Source organism: Zeus faber, assembly GCF_960531495.2.
Source record: "Zeus faber genome assembly, chromosome: 8".
Lineage (NCBI taxonomy): Eukaryota > Metazoa > Chordata > Actinopteri > Zeiformes > Zeidae > Zeus > Zeus faber.
The window spans coordinates 407,162-426,080 of NC_137195.1; the positions used below are offsets into that span (position 1 = coordinate 407,162).

Genomic DNA, 18,919 nt, shown 5'->3' on the forward strand with positions numbered 1-18,919 from the left:
ATTGAACCATCCTGGCTTGTCCTTCCTCCGGGGGCACAGCCAGGAGCAGTGGGCAGCGTACGTGGACGCGCCCGGGGACCAGGTGATAAGTGTCCATCGCTGGTCAGACCATGATGGTGCATGTTTTTGGTGGGGGTCCTTACTGACGTGAGGTGGAGGAAACCCCATGTGAGCACGGGGAGAACATGCAAACTCCACCCAGAAAGGCTCCTGTTTGGGAGATAACCCACCGGAGCACAGTGCCAACAGCGCCCCAGGCGGGAATCAAACCCAGGACCTTCTTGCTGTGAGGCAGCAGTGCAATGCTCTGCACCACCGTGCCACCGAGATTTCAGTTCCCGTTCCGTTTAGTGACAGTAGATGGTTAACTAGTGACGGTAAACAGTGAACTAGTGACAGTAGATGGTTAACTAGTGACAGTAGATAGTTAACTAGTTACAGTAGATGGTGAACAAGTGACAGTTGATGGTGAACTAGTGACAGTAGAAAGAGAACTAGTGACAATCAATGGTGAACTTGTGACAGTAGATTGTAAATTAGTGAAAGTTGATAATGAACTAGTTTCAGTCGACGGTGAACTGGAGACAACAGATGGGGAACTAGTGACAGGAGATAGTGAACTAGTGACAGTAGATGGTTAACGAGTGACGGTAAACTCTGAACTAGTGACAGTAGATGGTTAACTAGTGACGGTAAACTGTGAACTAGTGACAGTAGATGGTTAACTAGTGACGGTAAACTGTGAACTAGTGACAGTAGATGGTTAACTAGTGACGGTAAACTGTGAACTAGTGACAGTAGATGGTTAACTAGTGACGGTAAACTGTGAACTAGTGACAGTAGATGGTTAACTAGTGATGGTAGATAGTGAACTAGTGACAGTGGATGGTGAACTAGTGACAGTAAATAGTTAAATAGTTACAGTATATGGTGAACAAGTGACAGTTGATGGTGAACTAGTGACAGTAGATGATGAACTACGGACAGTAGATAGTGTGCTAGTTACAGTAGATAGTGAACTAGGGACAGTAGATGGTTAACTAGTGATGGTAGATAGTGAACTAGTGACAGTGGATGGTGAACTAGTGACAGTAAATAGTTAACTAGTTACAGTATATGGTGAACAAGTGACAGTTGATGGTGAACTAGTGACAGTAGATGATGAACTACGGACAGTAGATAGTGTGCTAGTTACAGTAGATAGTGAACTAGGGACAGTAGAAGGTAAACTAGTTACAGAAAATGGTGAAGAAGTGACAGTAGATAGTGAACTAGTTACAGTAGATGGTGAACTAGTTACAGCAGATGGTGGACTAGTGCCAGGAGATGGTGAACAAGTCAGTAGATAGTGAACTAGTTACAGGAGATAGTGAATTAATTACAGTAGATGGTGAACTAATGACAGTAGTTGGTAAACTAGTTACAGTAGATAGTGAACTAGTTACAGTAGATGGTGAACTAGTGGAAGAAGATGGGGAATTTGTTACAGTAGATAGTGAACTGGTAAGAGTAGATAGTGAGCTAGTTACAGTAGATAGTGAACAAGTGACAGTAGATTGTGAACTAGTTACGGTAGATAGTGAACTAGTGACAGTTGATAGTGATCTAGTTACAGTAGATTGTGAACTAGTGACAACAGATGGTGAACTAGTGACAATAGATTGTGAACATGTGACAGAAGATGGTGAAGTAGGGACAGTAGACAGCGAACAAGTGACAGTAGATAGTGAACTAGTGACAGTAGATGGTGAACTAGTGACAGAAGAAGGTGATCAAGTTTCAGAAGGTAGTGAACTAGTGACAGCAGATAGTGAGCTAGTTACAGTAGACAGTGAACTACTGACAGTAGATGGTGACCTAGTGATAGTAGATAGTGAGCTAGTTACAGTCGACAGTGAACTAGTGACAGTATATATTGAACTAGTGACAGTAAATGGTGAACTAGTGACAGTAGATAATTAACTATTTACAGTAGATAGTGAACTAGTGACAGTAGATGGTGAACTAGTGACAGCAGATAGTGAACTATTTACAGTTGATGGTGAACTAGTGACAGTAGATGGTGAACTAGTGACAGCACATGAACTAGTGAAGGTAGATAGTGAACTATTGACAGCAGATAGTGAGCTAGTTACAGTAAATATTGTACTTGTTACAGTATACAGGTGATGGTAAATCATGAACTAGTGACAGTAGATAGTGAACTAGTTACAGTAGATAGTGAACTTGTGACCGTAGATGGTTAACTAGTGACAGAAGATGGTTTACTAGCAACAGTACATGTTGAGATAGTGAACTAGTTACAGTCTACGGTGAACTAATGACAGTAGATAGTGAACTAGTGACAGTACATTTACCAGACGCTTTTATCCAAAGCGACTTACAATTGTTCAAACAGCGACGGACGCAGCCATCAGGAGCAATGAGGGGTTAAGGGTCTTGCTCAAGGACACTACAGCCTGCTAGCAGGAGGAGCCTGGGATCCAACCAGCAACCTTTAGATGACTAGACCACCAGCTCTACCTCCTGAGCTCCCATCCCCCCGTCGACAGTGGATCGTAAACTAGTTACAGTAGATTGTGACCTAATGACAGTAGATAGTGAACTGGTGACAGTAGATACTGACCTAGTGAAGGCAGATAGTGAACTAGTTAAGGTAGATTGTGACCTATTTACAGTAGACAGTGAAATAGTGACAGTAACTAGTAACTAGTGACAGTATATATTGAACTAGTTACAGGAGATGGTGAACTCGTGACAGAAGATAGTGAGCTAGTTACAGTAAATAGTCTATTAGTTACAGTATACAGTGAACAAGTGGCAGTAAATCGTGAACGAGTGATGTAAAATTAGTAACAGTAGATGTTGAGCTTGTGTCTGTAGATAGTTAACTAGTAACAGTAGATAGTGAACTAGCGACAGTAGATGGTTAACTAGTGATGGAAGATAGTGAATTAGTGACAGTAGATGGTTAACTAGTAACAGTAGATGTTGAGCTAGTGTCAGTAGATAGTGAACTGGTTAAAGTCTACGGTGAACTAGTGACGTAGATGTTGAACTAGTTCCAGTAGATGGTGACTTAGTGACAGCAGATGGTGAACTAGTTACAGTCTATGGTGAACTAATGACAGTAGATGGTGAACTTGTGACAGTAGATGGTTAACTAATGACCGTAGATAGGGAACTAGTTACAGGAGATGGTTAACTAGTGACAGTAGATAGTGAACTAGTGAAGGTAAACTATTGAAAGGATATGGTGAACTATTGACAGCAGATAATGAGCTAGTTACAGTAAATCTTGTACTTGTTACAGTATACAGTGAACAAGTGACAGTAAATCGTGAACTACTGACAGTAGATGTAAAACTAGTGTCAGTAGATAGTGAACTAGTTACAGTCGATAGGGAACTAGTGACAGTAGATGGTTAACTAGTGATGGAAGATAGTGAATTAGTGACAATAGGTGGTTAACTATTAACAGTAGATGTTGAGCTACTGATAGTAGATAGTGAACTAGCTACAGTTTACGGAGAACTAGTCGCAGTAGATAATGAACTAGTAACAGTAGACTGTGAACTAGTTTCAGTACATGGTGATGAAGTTACAGTAGATATTGAACTAGATACAGCAGATAATGAACTAGTTAAAGTAAATGGTAAACACATTACAGTAGATACTGAACTATTCATAGTATATAGTGAACTAGTGACAGTAGATAGTGAACTTGTGACAGTAGATCATAAACTAGTTAGAGTAGATGGTGACTTAGTGACAGTAGATAGTGAACTAGTTGTCCATGTGTGCATGTTTTTGGTGGGGGTCCTTACTGACGTTAGGTGGAGTAAACCCCATGTGAGCACGGGGAGAACATGCAAACTCCACACAGAAAGGCACGGAAAGCAAATAATAGTAAATAATAGTAAATAGTAAATGGTGAACTAGTGACAGTAGATAGTGATCTAGTTACAGTAGATGGTGAACTAGTGACAGCAGATTGTGAAAAAGTTGCAGTCGACAGTGAACTAGTGACAGTGGATTGTGAAATTGTGACATTAGATAGTGAACTAGGGACAGAAGACAGTGAACAAGTGACAGTAAATGGTGAACTAGTGACAGTAGATCAGGGGTCAGAACATTTTTGGCTGGGAGAGCCATAAAAGCCAAATAATTCTAAATGTATTATAATATGCCATATCATACATTAAAAAATTGAATGCAACTTAATGCGTGCATTTTTTAAGTAAGACATACATTTTTCACGTATAACACATCTCTGAGTACTTAAAAAAGTGCTATATATAATACATTTCTCTTTATAATAATATTGTTGTTTTACTGTAGCTAACCAATAATAAATTAAATACTTTTTAGCATGGATGTGACTTGTGGTGCTGCCTGGTTTTGCTGGTGGCCTTGTCGTCTGCTTCATACGTAGTGAGGTGGAGCTTCATGCTTCATGCTCCACCTCATGCTCGCTTTGGATAAAAGCGTCTGTGAAATGAAATGTAATGTCTGCTAAATTAAATGTAATAATTGTGGCCTGCGTGCCGCATGTTGAAATGAACAATAAAACTCTGGCCATGGGGGTGGTAGCTCAGGCGGTAGAGCTGGTGGTCTAGTGATCTAAAGGTTGCTGGTTGGATCCCAGGCTCCTCCTGCTAGCATGCTGTAGTGTCCTTGAGCAAGACACTTAGCCCCTAATTGCTCCTGATGGCTGCGTCCGTCGGTGTTTGAATAATTGTAAGTCGCTTTGGATAAAAGCGTCTGCTAAATGCAATGTAATGTAATGTGGACGCACCACAGCCAGGAAGACTCCGTCTCCCTCCCTAAAGCTCCACCTATGGCAGAGACTCCCACAAGTGGCTCCTGAGCAGAGACCCAGGAGGGGCAGGGCCCCAAGTAAAAGGCCCCAGAGTCTTTCTGGGGTCCGCAGCCGGTGCTTGACTATGCCCCTTTGTCAGCCACATTTATATTTTGAATTTTATTTTCAAAATTGTAATTTCTCTGACCTGTTTTACTTTAAAATTACACAGAATAATTATTTATTACTTGTTAATTGTGATGAAAAATGTTAGCTCAAAATTGTCTGCGAGCCATATATCGTCATCGAAAGAGCCTAAATTGGCTCGCAAGCCATTTACATTACATTTACATTTAGTCATTTAGCAGACGCTTTTATCCAAAGCGTCTGCGACAGAGACATTAGTGTAACAATAAATACTGCTAAGTAGTGCTAAGTAATTGTAAGTTAGGAGAGGAGGTACTCACTGAAGAGCTGGGTCTTCAAGTGCTTCTTAAAGACAGAGGGAGGTCCCTGCTCTGGTCGTTTTTGGCAGCTCGTTCCACCAACGTGGAACTACAAATGAGAATAGCCTGGATTGCAGTGGCTGTACGGCCGGCAGAGCCAGGCAACGCTCATTTGATGAGCGCAGCATCCGGGGGGTAACGTGCTTTTACAAGAGTATTTAAGTAGATGGGAGCATTCCTAACAATCACTCTGTAGGCAAGCATAAGAGACTTGAACTTCATGCGAGCAGCTACAGGTAACCAGTGGAGCTGGATGAGAAGCGGAGTGACATGTGCCCTCTTTGGCTGGTTGAACACCAGTCGCGCCGCCGCATTCTGTATCATCTGCAGTGGCTTCACCGCACAGGCCTCAAGCCTGTTAAGAGGGCGTTGCAGTAGTCGAGACGGGACATCACCAAGGTTTGTACCAGCAGTTGAGTGGCATATTGGGTCAGGTACGGCCTGACTTTTCTTATGTTGAATAGTGCGAAGCGGCAGGACCGGGAGACAGCGGCAACATGGTCCGAGAATGTCAGTTGGTCATCAATAATGACACCAAGATTCCTTGCAGCCTTGGTAGGAACAAGAGATAGAGAGTCAATTTTAATATCAATGTTGTGATAAATACCTTGTTTGGCCGGGAAGACCAGCAGTTCCATTTTCGCCAGGTTTAGTTGAAGATGATAATCCTTCATCCATGTGGATATATCAGCGAGACAATCCGAGATCCACGTCAAGACCAAGATTCAAGATTCAAGATTCAAGATTTTTTATTTGTCACATACATATACATACTTTCATACATATATGCAGTGAAATGTAATGCAACGCACCCGGTGATAACACACAATATGTCCTAGGAAAAAAAAAGAAATAAAAGTAAAGAATTCCTTTCTAATAGACCGACTAACTGACTCCTAAAACGTAATACAGTAAGTTGAATACTTATAGAATAAGATAAAAATATATAGAATAAAATACAATAAAAATAAAATGAAATAAAATGGAATAGATAGAGGGAATATGCTTATGTATATACAGATATGTGAATTAAAGTGGAATGTGAATTAAAGTGGCATGTGAATGTGAATAGAGTGAGGTAGTGTTTGGGATAATACAGCACAGTATACAACAGTACAGCGCAGCAATACGGCATCACGAACAACCCTGAACAGTGACACAGTATGCGGTACAGTATGCTACATACAGTACAGTAGGTAGTGGAGCCTAGTGCATGGCTCGGTTAGGACCCCTGGTGAGGTCAGCGTTGACAGTTCTAATGGCTTGCGGGAAAAAACTCAGTCTCAGTCTCTGTTCTCGCTGTGTGACTGCGGAGGCGCTTGCCTGACCGCAGCAGCTGGAACAGTCTGTTGTTGGGGTGATGAGGATCCTTCATGATCCTGCAGCTCTGCTACTACACCTCCTGGTGTATAACTCCTGCAAAGGGGGGAGGGTAGTTCCAGTGGTACGTTCAGCTGAACGCACCACCCTCTGCAGGGCCCGCCTGTCCTGGGCAGTACAGTTCCCAAACCAGGCAGTGATGTTGCCTGTGAGGATGCTCTCCACTGCTCCAGAGTAGAAGGACTTGAGGATCCTCACCGAGACCCGGAATTTCCTCAGCTGCCTGAGGTGGTAGAGACGCTGCCTCGCCTTTCTCACCAGAGTGTCTGTGTGTACAGTCCATGTTAAGTCCTCTGTGATGTGGACTCCCAGATATCTGAAGCTGCTCACCCTATTGACAGAAGTCCCATTAATCCACAAGGGCGCGTGCGTCCTCGATTGTGATCCACGCCTAAAGTCCACAATCAGCTCCTTGGTTTTGCTGACGTTCAGGTGTAGGCTGTTGTCCTGGCACCAGAGTGACAGGTCAGCCACCTCCTCGCGGAAGGCCTTCTCATCGCAGTCGGTGATCAGGCCCACGACCACGGTGTCGTCAGCAAACTTGATGATGGTGTTGGAGCTGGACCTGGCCACACAGTCATGTGTGTACAGGGAGTACAGTAGGGGGCTGAGGACGCAGCCCTGGGGGGATCCTGTATTCAGGGTGAGGGAGCTTGACATGTACTTCCCCACCTTGACCACCTGGGGCCGGCCTGTGAGGAAGTCCAGGATCCAGGTGCACAGCGGACCATTCAATCCGAGCTCCATCAGCTTGACAGCCAGTCTGGTGGGGACTATGGTGTTGAAAGCTGAACTATAATCGATGAACAGCATTCTCACATAGGCCCCCTTCTGGCCATCCAGGTGCGTGAGCGTGGTGTGCAATACCTGGGAGACCGCTTCATCCGTGGAGCTGTTTTGCTGGTACGCGAACATCTGCGCCTCTCTGAAGAGAGGCGCAGATGTAATCCTTAATCAGCCTCTCGAAACACTTCATGACCACCGAGGTGAGGGCCACTGGACGGTAGTCATTCAGGCAGGTTGGAGAGGCGATCTTCGGCACAGGAACGACGGTGGACCTCTTGAAGCAGGACGGGACCACTGATTCAGCCAGGGAGATGTTGAATATTGTGGTGAACACCGGAGCTAGCTGGTTAGCACAGGTCTTCAGTACTCGCCCAGATATGCCATCTGGGCCCGCAGCTTTCTTGGTGTTCACCCGCATCAGAGCCCTCCTGACCTCGTGCACGGACACTGAGAGTGCGCGCTCATCCCCAGCGGTGTAACTCCAATTAGCCGCCGAGCTAGCGGTGCTGCTGCCAGACTCGAACCGCGCATAAAAGGAGTTCAGTTGGTCGGCCAGGGAGGCGTCCACACTCGTGGCTGGGGAGGAGCTGCTCTTGTAGTTTGTTATTGTTCGCAGCCCTTCCCACAGGCATCTTGTGTCCCCCCGCTCCATCTGTAGCTCCACGGTCTCTCTGTACGTCCATTTGGCGTCCTTCACCGCCCTCCGCAGATTGTACGACGCCGCTTTGTAATTGTCCATATTACCAGATACAAGACCGTCGTTGTAAGCAGCCGTGCGAGCATTCAGAGCGCCAAGGATGGATTTATCAACCCATGGTTTCTGGTTTGGAAATATCCAAACTTTCACCGTGGGAACGATTTCATCCGCTAGCGTAGTTACAAAACTTACTACAACCTCCGTAAACTCACTGACGTCACTTGAACTTGTTTGGAACATGTCCCAGTCTACGTCAGTCAGAGCGTCCTGAAGCGCAGCCTCCGATTGGTCCGTCCACCGCTTCACATCCCTCGTCATCACCAGATCCCGCGCGATCAGAGGCCTGTAAACAGGAAGCAGCGAGATCGCGGTGTGATCTGATTTCCAGAAAGCAGGGAGCGACACGGGCTTGTATCCGTTCTTGTAAGGAGTGTAACAATGGTCCAGAGTTCTGTCTCCCCTGGTGGCACACGTGATGTGTTGGTGGAAATTCGGCAGAACTTTTTTCAGGTTGGCCCTGTTAAAGTCCCCAGTCACCACCACAGCCGCGTCGGGATGTCTGTTCTGAAATCCGCACAGCACATCGTACAGAACCGACAGAGCTGCGTCGGTGTCCGCTTGCGGTGGGATATAAACGGCTGTAATGATGACCGTGCTGAATTCCCGGGGGAGATAAAATGGACGGCATAGTATGGTCAGCTGTTCCAGGTTCGGCGAGCAGGAGTGGGAGAGGAATCTGGTATTGTTGGCGTTACACCAGCGGTTGTTTACCATTAGGCAGACGCCTCCACTTTTGGATTTCCCCGACTCTCCCGTTCTGTCGCCGCGGAACACGGAGAAGGCCTCGGCTGGACGTATGGCTTCATCCGGCACCAGTGGTGTCAGCCATGTTTCCGTCAGGCAGAGGACGCAACAGTTCCTCGTGGGGTCAGTGGGGTCATCAGGCAGGAAGGACAGATAGAGTTGAATATCATCCGCATAGCAGTGATATGAAAAGCCATGCGAGCGGATGATCGGGCCCAGTGAGGTGGTGTATATGACAAAGAGGAGGGGTCCCAGCACCGAGCCTTGGGGCACCCCTGTGGTGAGGTTCTGAGGCACAGACAGCTGGCCTTGCCATGTCACACGAGCCGTAGGTTCCCGACTCCTGCATTTGATAGGGAACTAGTGACAGTAGATAGTGATCTAGTTACAGTAGATGGTGAACTAGTGACAGCAGATAGTGAACAAGTTGCAGTCGCCGGTGAACTAGTGATAGTGGATTGTGAAATTGTTACATTAGATAGTGGACTACTGCCATTCGATAGTGAACTAGTGACGGCAAAGAGTGAACTAGTTACAGTAGATGTTTACCTAGTGACAGTAGATTGTGAACTAGTTACAGGAGATGGTTAACTAGTGACAGTAGATTGTGAACTAGTTACGGGAGATGGTTAACTAGTGACAGTAGATTGTGAACTAGTTACAGGAGATGGTGAACTCGTGACAGTAGTTAGGGAACTAGTGAAGGTAGATAGTGAACTATTAAAGGGAGATGGTGAACTATTGACAGCAGATAGTGAGCTGGTTACAGTAAATAGTATACTAGTTACAGTATACAATGAACAAGTGACGGAAGATAGTGAATTAGTGTCAGTAGATGGTTAAATAGTAACAGTAGATGTTGAGCTTGTGTCAGTAGATAGTGAACTAGTTACAGATTAAGGTGAACTAGTGACAGTAGATAGTCAACTAGTGACAGTAGAGAGTGAACTAGTTAGAGTAGATAGTGAACTAGTTACAGTGGATGCTGAACTAGTTAGAGTAGATAGTGAACTAGTTACAGTCTACGGTAAACTGGTGATAGTAGATTGTGAACTTTTGACAGTAGATAGTGAACGAGTGAAGGTAGATTGTGAACTACAGTAGTTACAGAGACAGTGAACTTGTGACAATAGTTGGTGAACTAGTTACAGTAGATATTGAACTAGTGACAGTAGATTGTGAACTAGTTACAGGAGATGGTTAACTAGTGACAGTAGATTGTGAACTAGTTACAGGAGATGGTTAACTAGTGACAGTAGATTGTGAACTAGTTACAGGAGATGGTGAACTCGTGACAGTAGTTAGGGAACTAGTGAAGGTAGATAGTGAACTATTAAAGGGAGATGGTGAACTATTGACAGCAGATAGTGAGCTGGTTACAGTAAATAGTATACTAGTTACAGTATACAGTGAACAAGTGACGGAAGATAGTGAATTAGTGTCAGTAGATGGTTAAATAGTAACAGTAGATGTTGAGCTTGTGTCAGTAGATAGTGAACTAGTTACAGATTAAGGTGAACTAGTGACAGTAGATAGTCAACTAGTGACAGTAGAGAGTGAACTAGTTAGAGTAGATAGTGAACTAGTTACAGTGGATGCTGAACTAGTTAGAGTAGATAGTGAACTAGTTACAGTCTACGGTAAACTGGTGATAGTAGATTGTGAACTTTTGACAGTAGATAGTGAACGAGTGAAGGTAGATTGTGAACTACAGTAGTTACAGAGACAGTGAACTCGTGACAATAGTTGGTGAACTAGTTACAGTAGATATTGAACTAACTAAGTACTTGATTGGAGACGGGAGCATGCTGTGATCTCACGAGAAGACGGAAGCGGAAGTGAGTAGTGAGTGGAGTCCCCACATGGCGGCGCCCTGCTACACTAACTAACACACCGGCAGCTCCACCTCAGACAAAATAACGAAGCAAATTGCAAATATTATTTATGTACAGTATATTAAAAAAAATGATCACTGCGCGAAACCAAAGTGGAGGACCTTGAGGATTACATTGATTTTTTTTTATCACAAATACATGATGGAAGACGACAAGGACCTCAATAATCCCACGAAAAGGAAGAAGACCGACTCAGCAACTGACACAGACGATCTCATACTGCGTGCTATAGAGGTTAGTGTCTTGGATGGGATTAACAAGAAGCTGGACATGCTCGGTCCACTTCTCCGAGACATTACCGAGATCAAAGCCAGTCTTGATTTCCTGCACAGCGGAGATGGAAGCTGTAAAAAAATAAAATAAAATAATGAAAGAGACTATCCTGGATATTCAATCCAGAAGTATGCGGGACAACCTCATCTTTTCTGGGATCCCAGAGAACAACACCGAGTCCCCAGAAAATATGGTGAAAGACTTTCTCCGCAGCTTCAATGACACCCATTAAGTTTGTTAGTTGGAATGTGAGAGGCTTGGGCTCACCTGCTAAACGTAGCAAAATCCTAACTCAGAAGTTTGTGATCTAGAGCAATAAAAGGGTTTGAAACATTGCTGTGTCGGTCTGCTCTGCCACGAGCACTGTGAGGGAAGGAGAATAGGTAGTATTGTAACAATATATCTAAATCCATGTGATCACATAAACATATATGCACACAATGAAGAACACAACTTCATGTAGCTTCCAGTCACACATTTTTATTTTAGTACACAGGGTAAATTCTTTCAAACCTTTTAGATTGTGTCCTCCCTTGGGTTCCTGCCAAAAAGCTTGCCCCAACCTCAAAGCTTGCCTTATCTTGGCCTGACCAATTATTTTCTGCACCTGTGAGGTCAAGCTGACTGTATATTCTCTGTATCTGTGATGTTGAACTGACCGTATATTCTCCGACTCCCTGAAAATAAACTGTTGGACTCAGAGAGATGCTCTTTAGCACATCTCTGATCCGACCCTTGTACAAGTAAAACCAACGTCTGTCTGCCACTTTATTTAAGACCACCGATGGACAAACTGCAGATTAACGCGACCCTTTAATTTCTGTAGCAGTATCACCTCGGAGAGCTGAAGCAGAGTGAGAAGGAATGCAGAAACTGTTTCACTACAGTTTATGTATGGTTGTGGCGTCAATTCCAATGTATGTGTGTGACTAACCCCGCCTCAAGGGGAACTGCATGTCTTTTCCCCACAGCTTAGTGAAAACACCCAAAATGATCCTGAATTTGATATTTAATCTGACATATAAGCCAATATAGCAAGATACTGTGAACCTGAGATATTGTAAAACCAGTCACATAGTCACAAGTGTCAAAATCGACGCCATTCCTCGACATAGACCATGACGACCACCCCATTCAGAGAGTCATTAGATGCCAGCCACTGCAAATATATCCTTTAGGGACTCTCCTTGTTCCCGTCCGGCAGCAAAGTAACCCTGAGCACAAGGAACCCCTCATATATCACAGAGAATGGAACATAGACCAGGACTGATTCAAGAGAAAATATTTATTTATATTGATATATTGATACATATATGACATTATATTATAGATATATAGATATATTACATTGGTATATTTATTTATTATCATATACACATCACAAGTACAACATGTAGTGAAATGCTTTTCTGCAAAATCCAGTTACTGTGCTGTGCATAAAAATGGAAAGATTAAATAAAAGTGAAGATTAAGATATAAATACAACTAGGAATAGAATTTGGATAAAAACTAGTGCTGTCAAAATTACTGCATGGATTTTGGAATTAATTTTAAATATTTAACATCTTGAAAAATTAACACAATTAACGCCAGGCGTACTGCAGGCTTAAGGTGCCCCTCCAGCAGGCCTAAGCATCTGCATTTGTTTGTATTTGTTTTTGCATATTTGTTATAATTATTTAATCCTTCAGAGAGATTCGATCCATCTCTCTCTCTCGTGCGTGTTCCAAGCAGGGAGTGATATGTTGTATTCAAAGGAGCTCTGAAAACAAAGTGATGCTGTGTTCAATGGGAATTTTAAAAATCGAATATCATCTTAAATGTTATTTTAAGCACATAAAAACATTGTTTTTATTTTAGATGTCTTTTTTAAACTCAATGTAGTTATTGAATGAAATAAAAAGTGCGCCGTGCATAACTGGGCCAGTCTATTCAGTCTATCAGTCACTCTTATATCCGTCTTTGTTATCAGTTCTTTGTGGTTTGATTAATAAATGAAGAAAAACGATTGATGAAAAAAAAAAAATAGCTTCATATCTTAATTATCATTTATGCATATAATACATTATTACCTCTAAATTCAACTGGCATTTTGACATCTAGGCCTGGGTTGTTGTTGTTTTTTGTTTGTGATGAATATAAGAAATATTTCCCTTAAGCTGACAGTCAATTACAATGGACTTCATTGTTTTACTGGAAATCTGTTGTTCACATGACAGGATCTTTAAATATTCATTACTGTATCACAAGCTCAGTCTTGTGATTAATTGCGATTACTCGCAACTAATTACAGCAAATTGCGACATTAATTAGTTATTTTTTTAATCGATCGCAGCCCTAATAAACATAAAAATAAAAGATTAAATACCAAGAGGGGCAGTGACAATTGATAGATCTGCAGACAAGTAAAAGGTTTAACTCTCATTCGGATTTTCTTCTCGAATCTCTCTTATTTTAAAAGTTGATTATTTTTCTGTATATCAAGCACTTGGATAGAATTTTAAAAAGGTAGTTTGGAAAAAAGTAGAAAAAGTTACGACTAGATGAAGCTGAATGTGACCTTGTGTTGATAACCCCCTGGATAATATGAGAATTAGGACAGCTCAAGCTGTTGTTTATGGGTTAAGATGCGATTGAACAAAATTAGTTTGACAAATTATCTGTATCTGTCTGTAATTTCTCTGTCTTGTTGGTTCATTGGATTTTTATTTTTTGTGTTTTGAGGTTTAATTTTTTGTTTTGTTCCATTGATGTTATGGCATTTAGAAATGTGCTGCTGGTAAATGGTTTAAAATTGTAGTAAACCAATTCGATTGGGTTTTGTTTTATCCACTTTGAGTTGTGGTTCATGAATGTTTGAGTGTGTAATAGTATAGTATTGTTTTTACATCAAATTTGATATTTAATGAATAGATTTACCCCCCCCCCCCCCCCCAGAACCAAGCAGATGTCTACGAACAAGATATTTGGATCCATCATTGGGCATTCAAAGCCTCAGACGGCCCTAACACTGAGCTCTACATACCTCAGAGGGCCCCACAAGGGACCTCCCTTCAGCAATGTCAAAATGAACTGATTAACTGTGCAAAACATCTCTCTGCCCTCCACCTACGCTGTAGCCATCTTCCAACAGGCTAAACCAACGGTGTCCCAGACGACAGACCGGTGCACGCCCGATAATCACCTCAGGCCGGCGACTGGGTGTCCCTGAACATACGCAAAGAAAGTGGGATGAGCCCCGCAGACAGGGCCTTTTTCAGATAACTTTGCTTACTCACACAGCTGTGAAAGCTTGGGGAAAAAAAAGAACAAAGAAAATAACCGGAACGTCTAGTTCCACATCACCCACTACACGCCAGAACCCAACGGAGGACATTACTTTTATTGAGGTTATTGAGGCGTATTGAGGTGCCCAGACGCCATGCTCACTCACCCTTATTTTTCGGTGATTAGGGACAGGTTATATCGAGTGAGCCGTGACACTCAGACAGGAGAGGAGATAACCCAGTTGTTGGTACAGAAGGCCCGCCGGGAAATGCTCTTCCAGGCGGCTCACCATAACCCGATGGCCGGTCATCTCGGTCACGAGAAAACACGACAGCGGATAATGGCCCGCTTCTATTGGCCAGGCATTTAGGCAGATGTGCGTAAATGCTGCGCCGAATGTCATGAGTGCCAATTAGTCAACCCTTCGGCTATGCCAAAAGTGCTGTTGAGGCCCCTCCCCCTAGTCAAGGCCCTGTTCGAAAGACTCGGTATGGACCTCATCGGCCCATTAGACCGCAGTGCCCGTGGGTATTGTTTTGTGTTAGTCCTAGTGGATTATGCAACCCGGTGCCCAGAAGCAGTGCCCCTGTGCGGTATTACGGCCATAAGTGTAGTGCAGCCGCTGTTTCAGGTCATCTCCTGAGTCGGGATTCCAAAGGAAATCCCGACCGACCAGGGTATTACCTTTATGTCACGTACACTTCGGGAACTTTACGAGTTCCTCCATCCCCAGACTGACGGCCTGGTGGAGCGGTTTAATAAAACACTGAAAAACATGATTCTAAAGTTTCGTTCACGACAATAGCCGTAATTGGGACAAGTGGTTGGACCCCCTGTTGTTTGCAGTGCAGGAGGTTCCCCAGGCCTCCACGGGATTTTCTCCCTTTGAACCCTTCTTTGGCAGAAGACCACTGGGGGTGCTAGACCTAATTAAAGAAAACTGGGAGGAAGGTCCTAGCACTAGTAAGACTGAAATACAGTATGTAAAGGACCTGAGAGCAAAGTTTCACGCATTGATTCGGCCGTTATCACGGAAGAATTTGCTCCGGGCTCAGGAACGTCAGCCCCTCTTATACGACCGGGGGTCTCGACTCAGACAATTTGCACCGGGAGACAAGGTGTGTTGCCCCCTACGTCCAGCTCTAAATTGCTTGCGAAGGGGCAAGGGCCTTTTGTGGTCACACGATGGGTTAGCGAGGTTGATTATGAAGTGGAACGGTCTGACAGGCAGGGGGCGATACAGATTTATCACCTAAACCTCTTAAAAGAATGGAGGGAGGGGGCGTCCGTGGCTCTGGTTACAGCGGTTAGAGGCCATGCTGGACATGGGCGTATAAGAGGACTCTTCGAGTGACTGGTCTAGTCCCATCGTGCTGGTGAGTAAGCCTGATGGGTCAGTCCGGTTCTGCGTGGACTACCGAAGGGTTAATGCGGTGTCCAAGTTCGACGCCTACCCGATGCCCCGGGTCGATGAACTTCTCGACCGGTTAGGTGCAGCTAATTTTTTCACGACACTGAATTTAACCAAGGGCTACTGGCAGATTCCCTTGTCTCAGGAGTCCAAGGAAAAGTCGGCATTCTCCACACCGTTTGGCTTATACCACTTTCGCACACTTCTGTTTGGGTTGTTCCGTGCCCCAGCCCCTTTCAGAGTCTCATGGACCTATCTACATCAGTTCCCCGGCCTAAGGCGGGCGGTGGGGGTAAGTGGCGGACAAAGGGACATGGTCAAGCACCGGCTGCGGACGAACGCCAATCCTCCTGCGCCCGAGAGGACTATTACCAAGCATTTTATAAATAGATCCTCAGATATACAGTATATACACATAACTGTGGCCTGCGTGCCAAACACTAAAATGGACAATAAAACTCAAGCCATGTTGGCGCACCACAGACTGAAAGACTCTGTCTCCCCCCCTGAACACTTGACAGTGGGAAGAAACCCCCACCAAAGCAGGATATATGACTAATTACAGTAGAAAGCGAACAAGTCACATTAGATAGTGAATGAGTTACAGTAGACAGTGAACTAGTTACAGAAGATTGTGAACTTGTTACAATAGATGGTGGACTAGTGACAGTAGATATTTTACTAGTGGCAGTAGATGGTGAACTAGTTATAGTAGAAGAAGAAGAATCTTTAATTGTCACACAGCACACCACACCATATGCACACACACACGCACATGCTTTGGATGGTGCCGGTGAAATGGTTCCTCTGCATTGAACCATCCTGGCTTGTCCTTCCTCCGGGGGCACAGCCAGGAGCAGGGGGCAGCGTTGGTGAACGCACCCGGGGACCTGGTGACGAGTGTCCATCGCTGGTCAGACCATGATGGGTGCATGTTTTTGAGGGGGGTCCTTACTGACGTGAGGTGGAGGAAACCCCATGTGAGCACGGGGAGAACATGCAAACTCCACACAGAAAGGCTCCTGTTTGGGAGATAACCCACCGGAGCACGGTGCCAACAGCGCCCCAGGCGGGAATCGAACCCAGGACCTTCTTGCTGTGAGGCAGCAGTGCAATGCACTGTGCCACCGTAGATAGTGAACTAGTTACAGTAGACATTGAAACAGTAACAGTAGATAGTGAACTAGTTACAGTGGAGGTTGAACTAGTGACAGTAGATGTTGAATTGGTGACAGTGATAGCGAACTAGTTACACCAGGTGGTAAACAAATCACAGTAGATGGTGAACTAGTTACAGTAGATTGTGAACAAGTTGCAGTAAATGGTGAACTAGTTACAGTAGATTGTGAACAAGTTACAGTAGATGGTGAACTAGTTACATTGGATACTGATCTAGTTACAGTAGATAGTGAACTAGTGACAGTGGATTGTGAACAAGTTACAGTAGATGGGGAACTAGTTACAGGAGATAGTGAACTGATTACAGAAGATGGTGAACAAGTATCAATGGAAAGTGAACTTGTTACAGAAGATAGTGAACTAGTTACAGTAGATGTGAACTGAATGGAACTGTGAATGGAGTACTTAACTGGTGAACTACTTTACTAGTGTAACTAATAGAGTACTTAACTGGTGAACTACTTTACTAGTGTAACTAATAGAGTACTTAACTGGTGAACTACTTTACTAGTGTAACTAGTGGAGTTCTTAACTCGCGAATCCCTAACTAGTGCATTACTTCACTAGTGAATTAACTAGTGAACATTGTAACCCCCTCCTCACCTTCCTCTTGGATCACAGATCGAGTCTCCTCTACACTTCCAATCTGTTGCCGTGGAAACCAGTCGATCTGCTGCAAGTCTGGAGCAAGCGGCGTCTTCGTCAGCGACAGGAGGAGAAGTGGCGCTGGGCGGAGGAGAAGTGGCGCTGGGTGGAGGAGAGGAGGCAATGGGTGCAGGAGCCTCCGCCCCTCTTGATGTGTAACTGATCGATTAGCATCCGATCAATGAAGCCTTTGATGACGGTGCAAGTTTTGGTGAAAAGGAAAAGTCACAAGAAGCTGATGATGTCACAGTGTGAATACAAGGTTTTAACCCTTCACATCCTGAACCCCCTGATGAACACACCACCCTGACACCACCCAGACACCACCCAGACACCCCCCGGGATACCCAGACACCACCCAGACACTTAGACACCACGCAGACACCACCCAGACACCCAGGCACCACCTGGACACCACCCAGATACCACCCAGACACCACCCTGATACCGCCCGGACACCACCCGGACATCACCCGGACAACAAGCAGACACCACCTAGACACCATCCAGACACCCAGACACCACCCAGACACCACCCGGACATCACCCGGACAACAAGCAGACACCACCTAGACACCATCCAGACACCCAGACACCACCCAGACACCATCCAGACACCCAGACAGCACCCAGACAGCAACCAGACACCACCCGGACACCACCCTGACAACACCCAAACACCACCCAGACACCACCCAAACACCACCCAGACACCGCCCGGACAACACCGAGACACCACCTGCAATTATCACCCGGACAACACCCAGACACCACCCAGACACCACCCAAACACCCAGACACCCCCCAGACACCACCCAGACACCACCCAGACACCCAGACACCACCCAGATACCCAGACACCACCCAGACACCCAGACACCACCCATACACCACCCAGACACCCAGGAACCACCCAGACACCACCCAGACACCCCCCAGAGACCCAGACAACACCCAGAAAACCAGACAACATCCAGACACCACCCAGACACCCAAACAACACATAGACACCACCCAGACACCACCGAGACACCCAGACACCCCCCAGAGAGCCAGACAACACATAGACAACACTGTGACACCACCCAGACACCACCCAGACATCACCCAGACAACACCCAGACACCCAGACAACACACAGACACCACCCAGACACGTCCCAGACACACCCCAGACACCCCGGACAACAACCAGCACCACCCAGAGACCCAGGCAACACCCTAACACCATCCAGACAACACCGTAATGCCCAGACAACCCACAGACACCACCCAG

At 44.9% G+C, this 18,919-nt stretch overlaps 1 protein-coding gene across 1 annotated transcript in view; it reads right to left on the bottom strand.

Moving 5' to 3' along the window:
• Positions 1–17,670, bottom strand: part of plin6 (perilipin 6) — a 27,136-nt gene extending 9,466 nt beyond the window's left edge. Inside the window, exon 1 of the mRNA XM_080005265.1 lies at positions 17,603–17,670. The gene's annotated coding sequence lies outside the window, so the exon portion shown is untranslated. The remainder of the gene's footprint in view (positions 1–17,602) is intronic.
• Between the last annotated feature and the right edge of the window lie 1,249 nt (positions 17,671–18,919).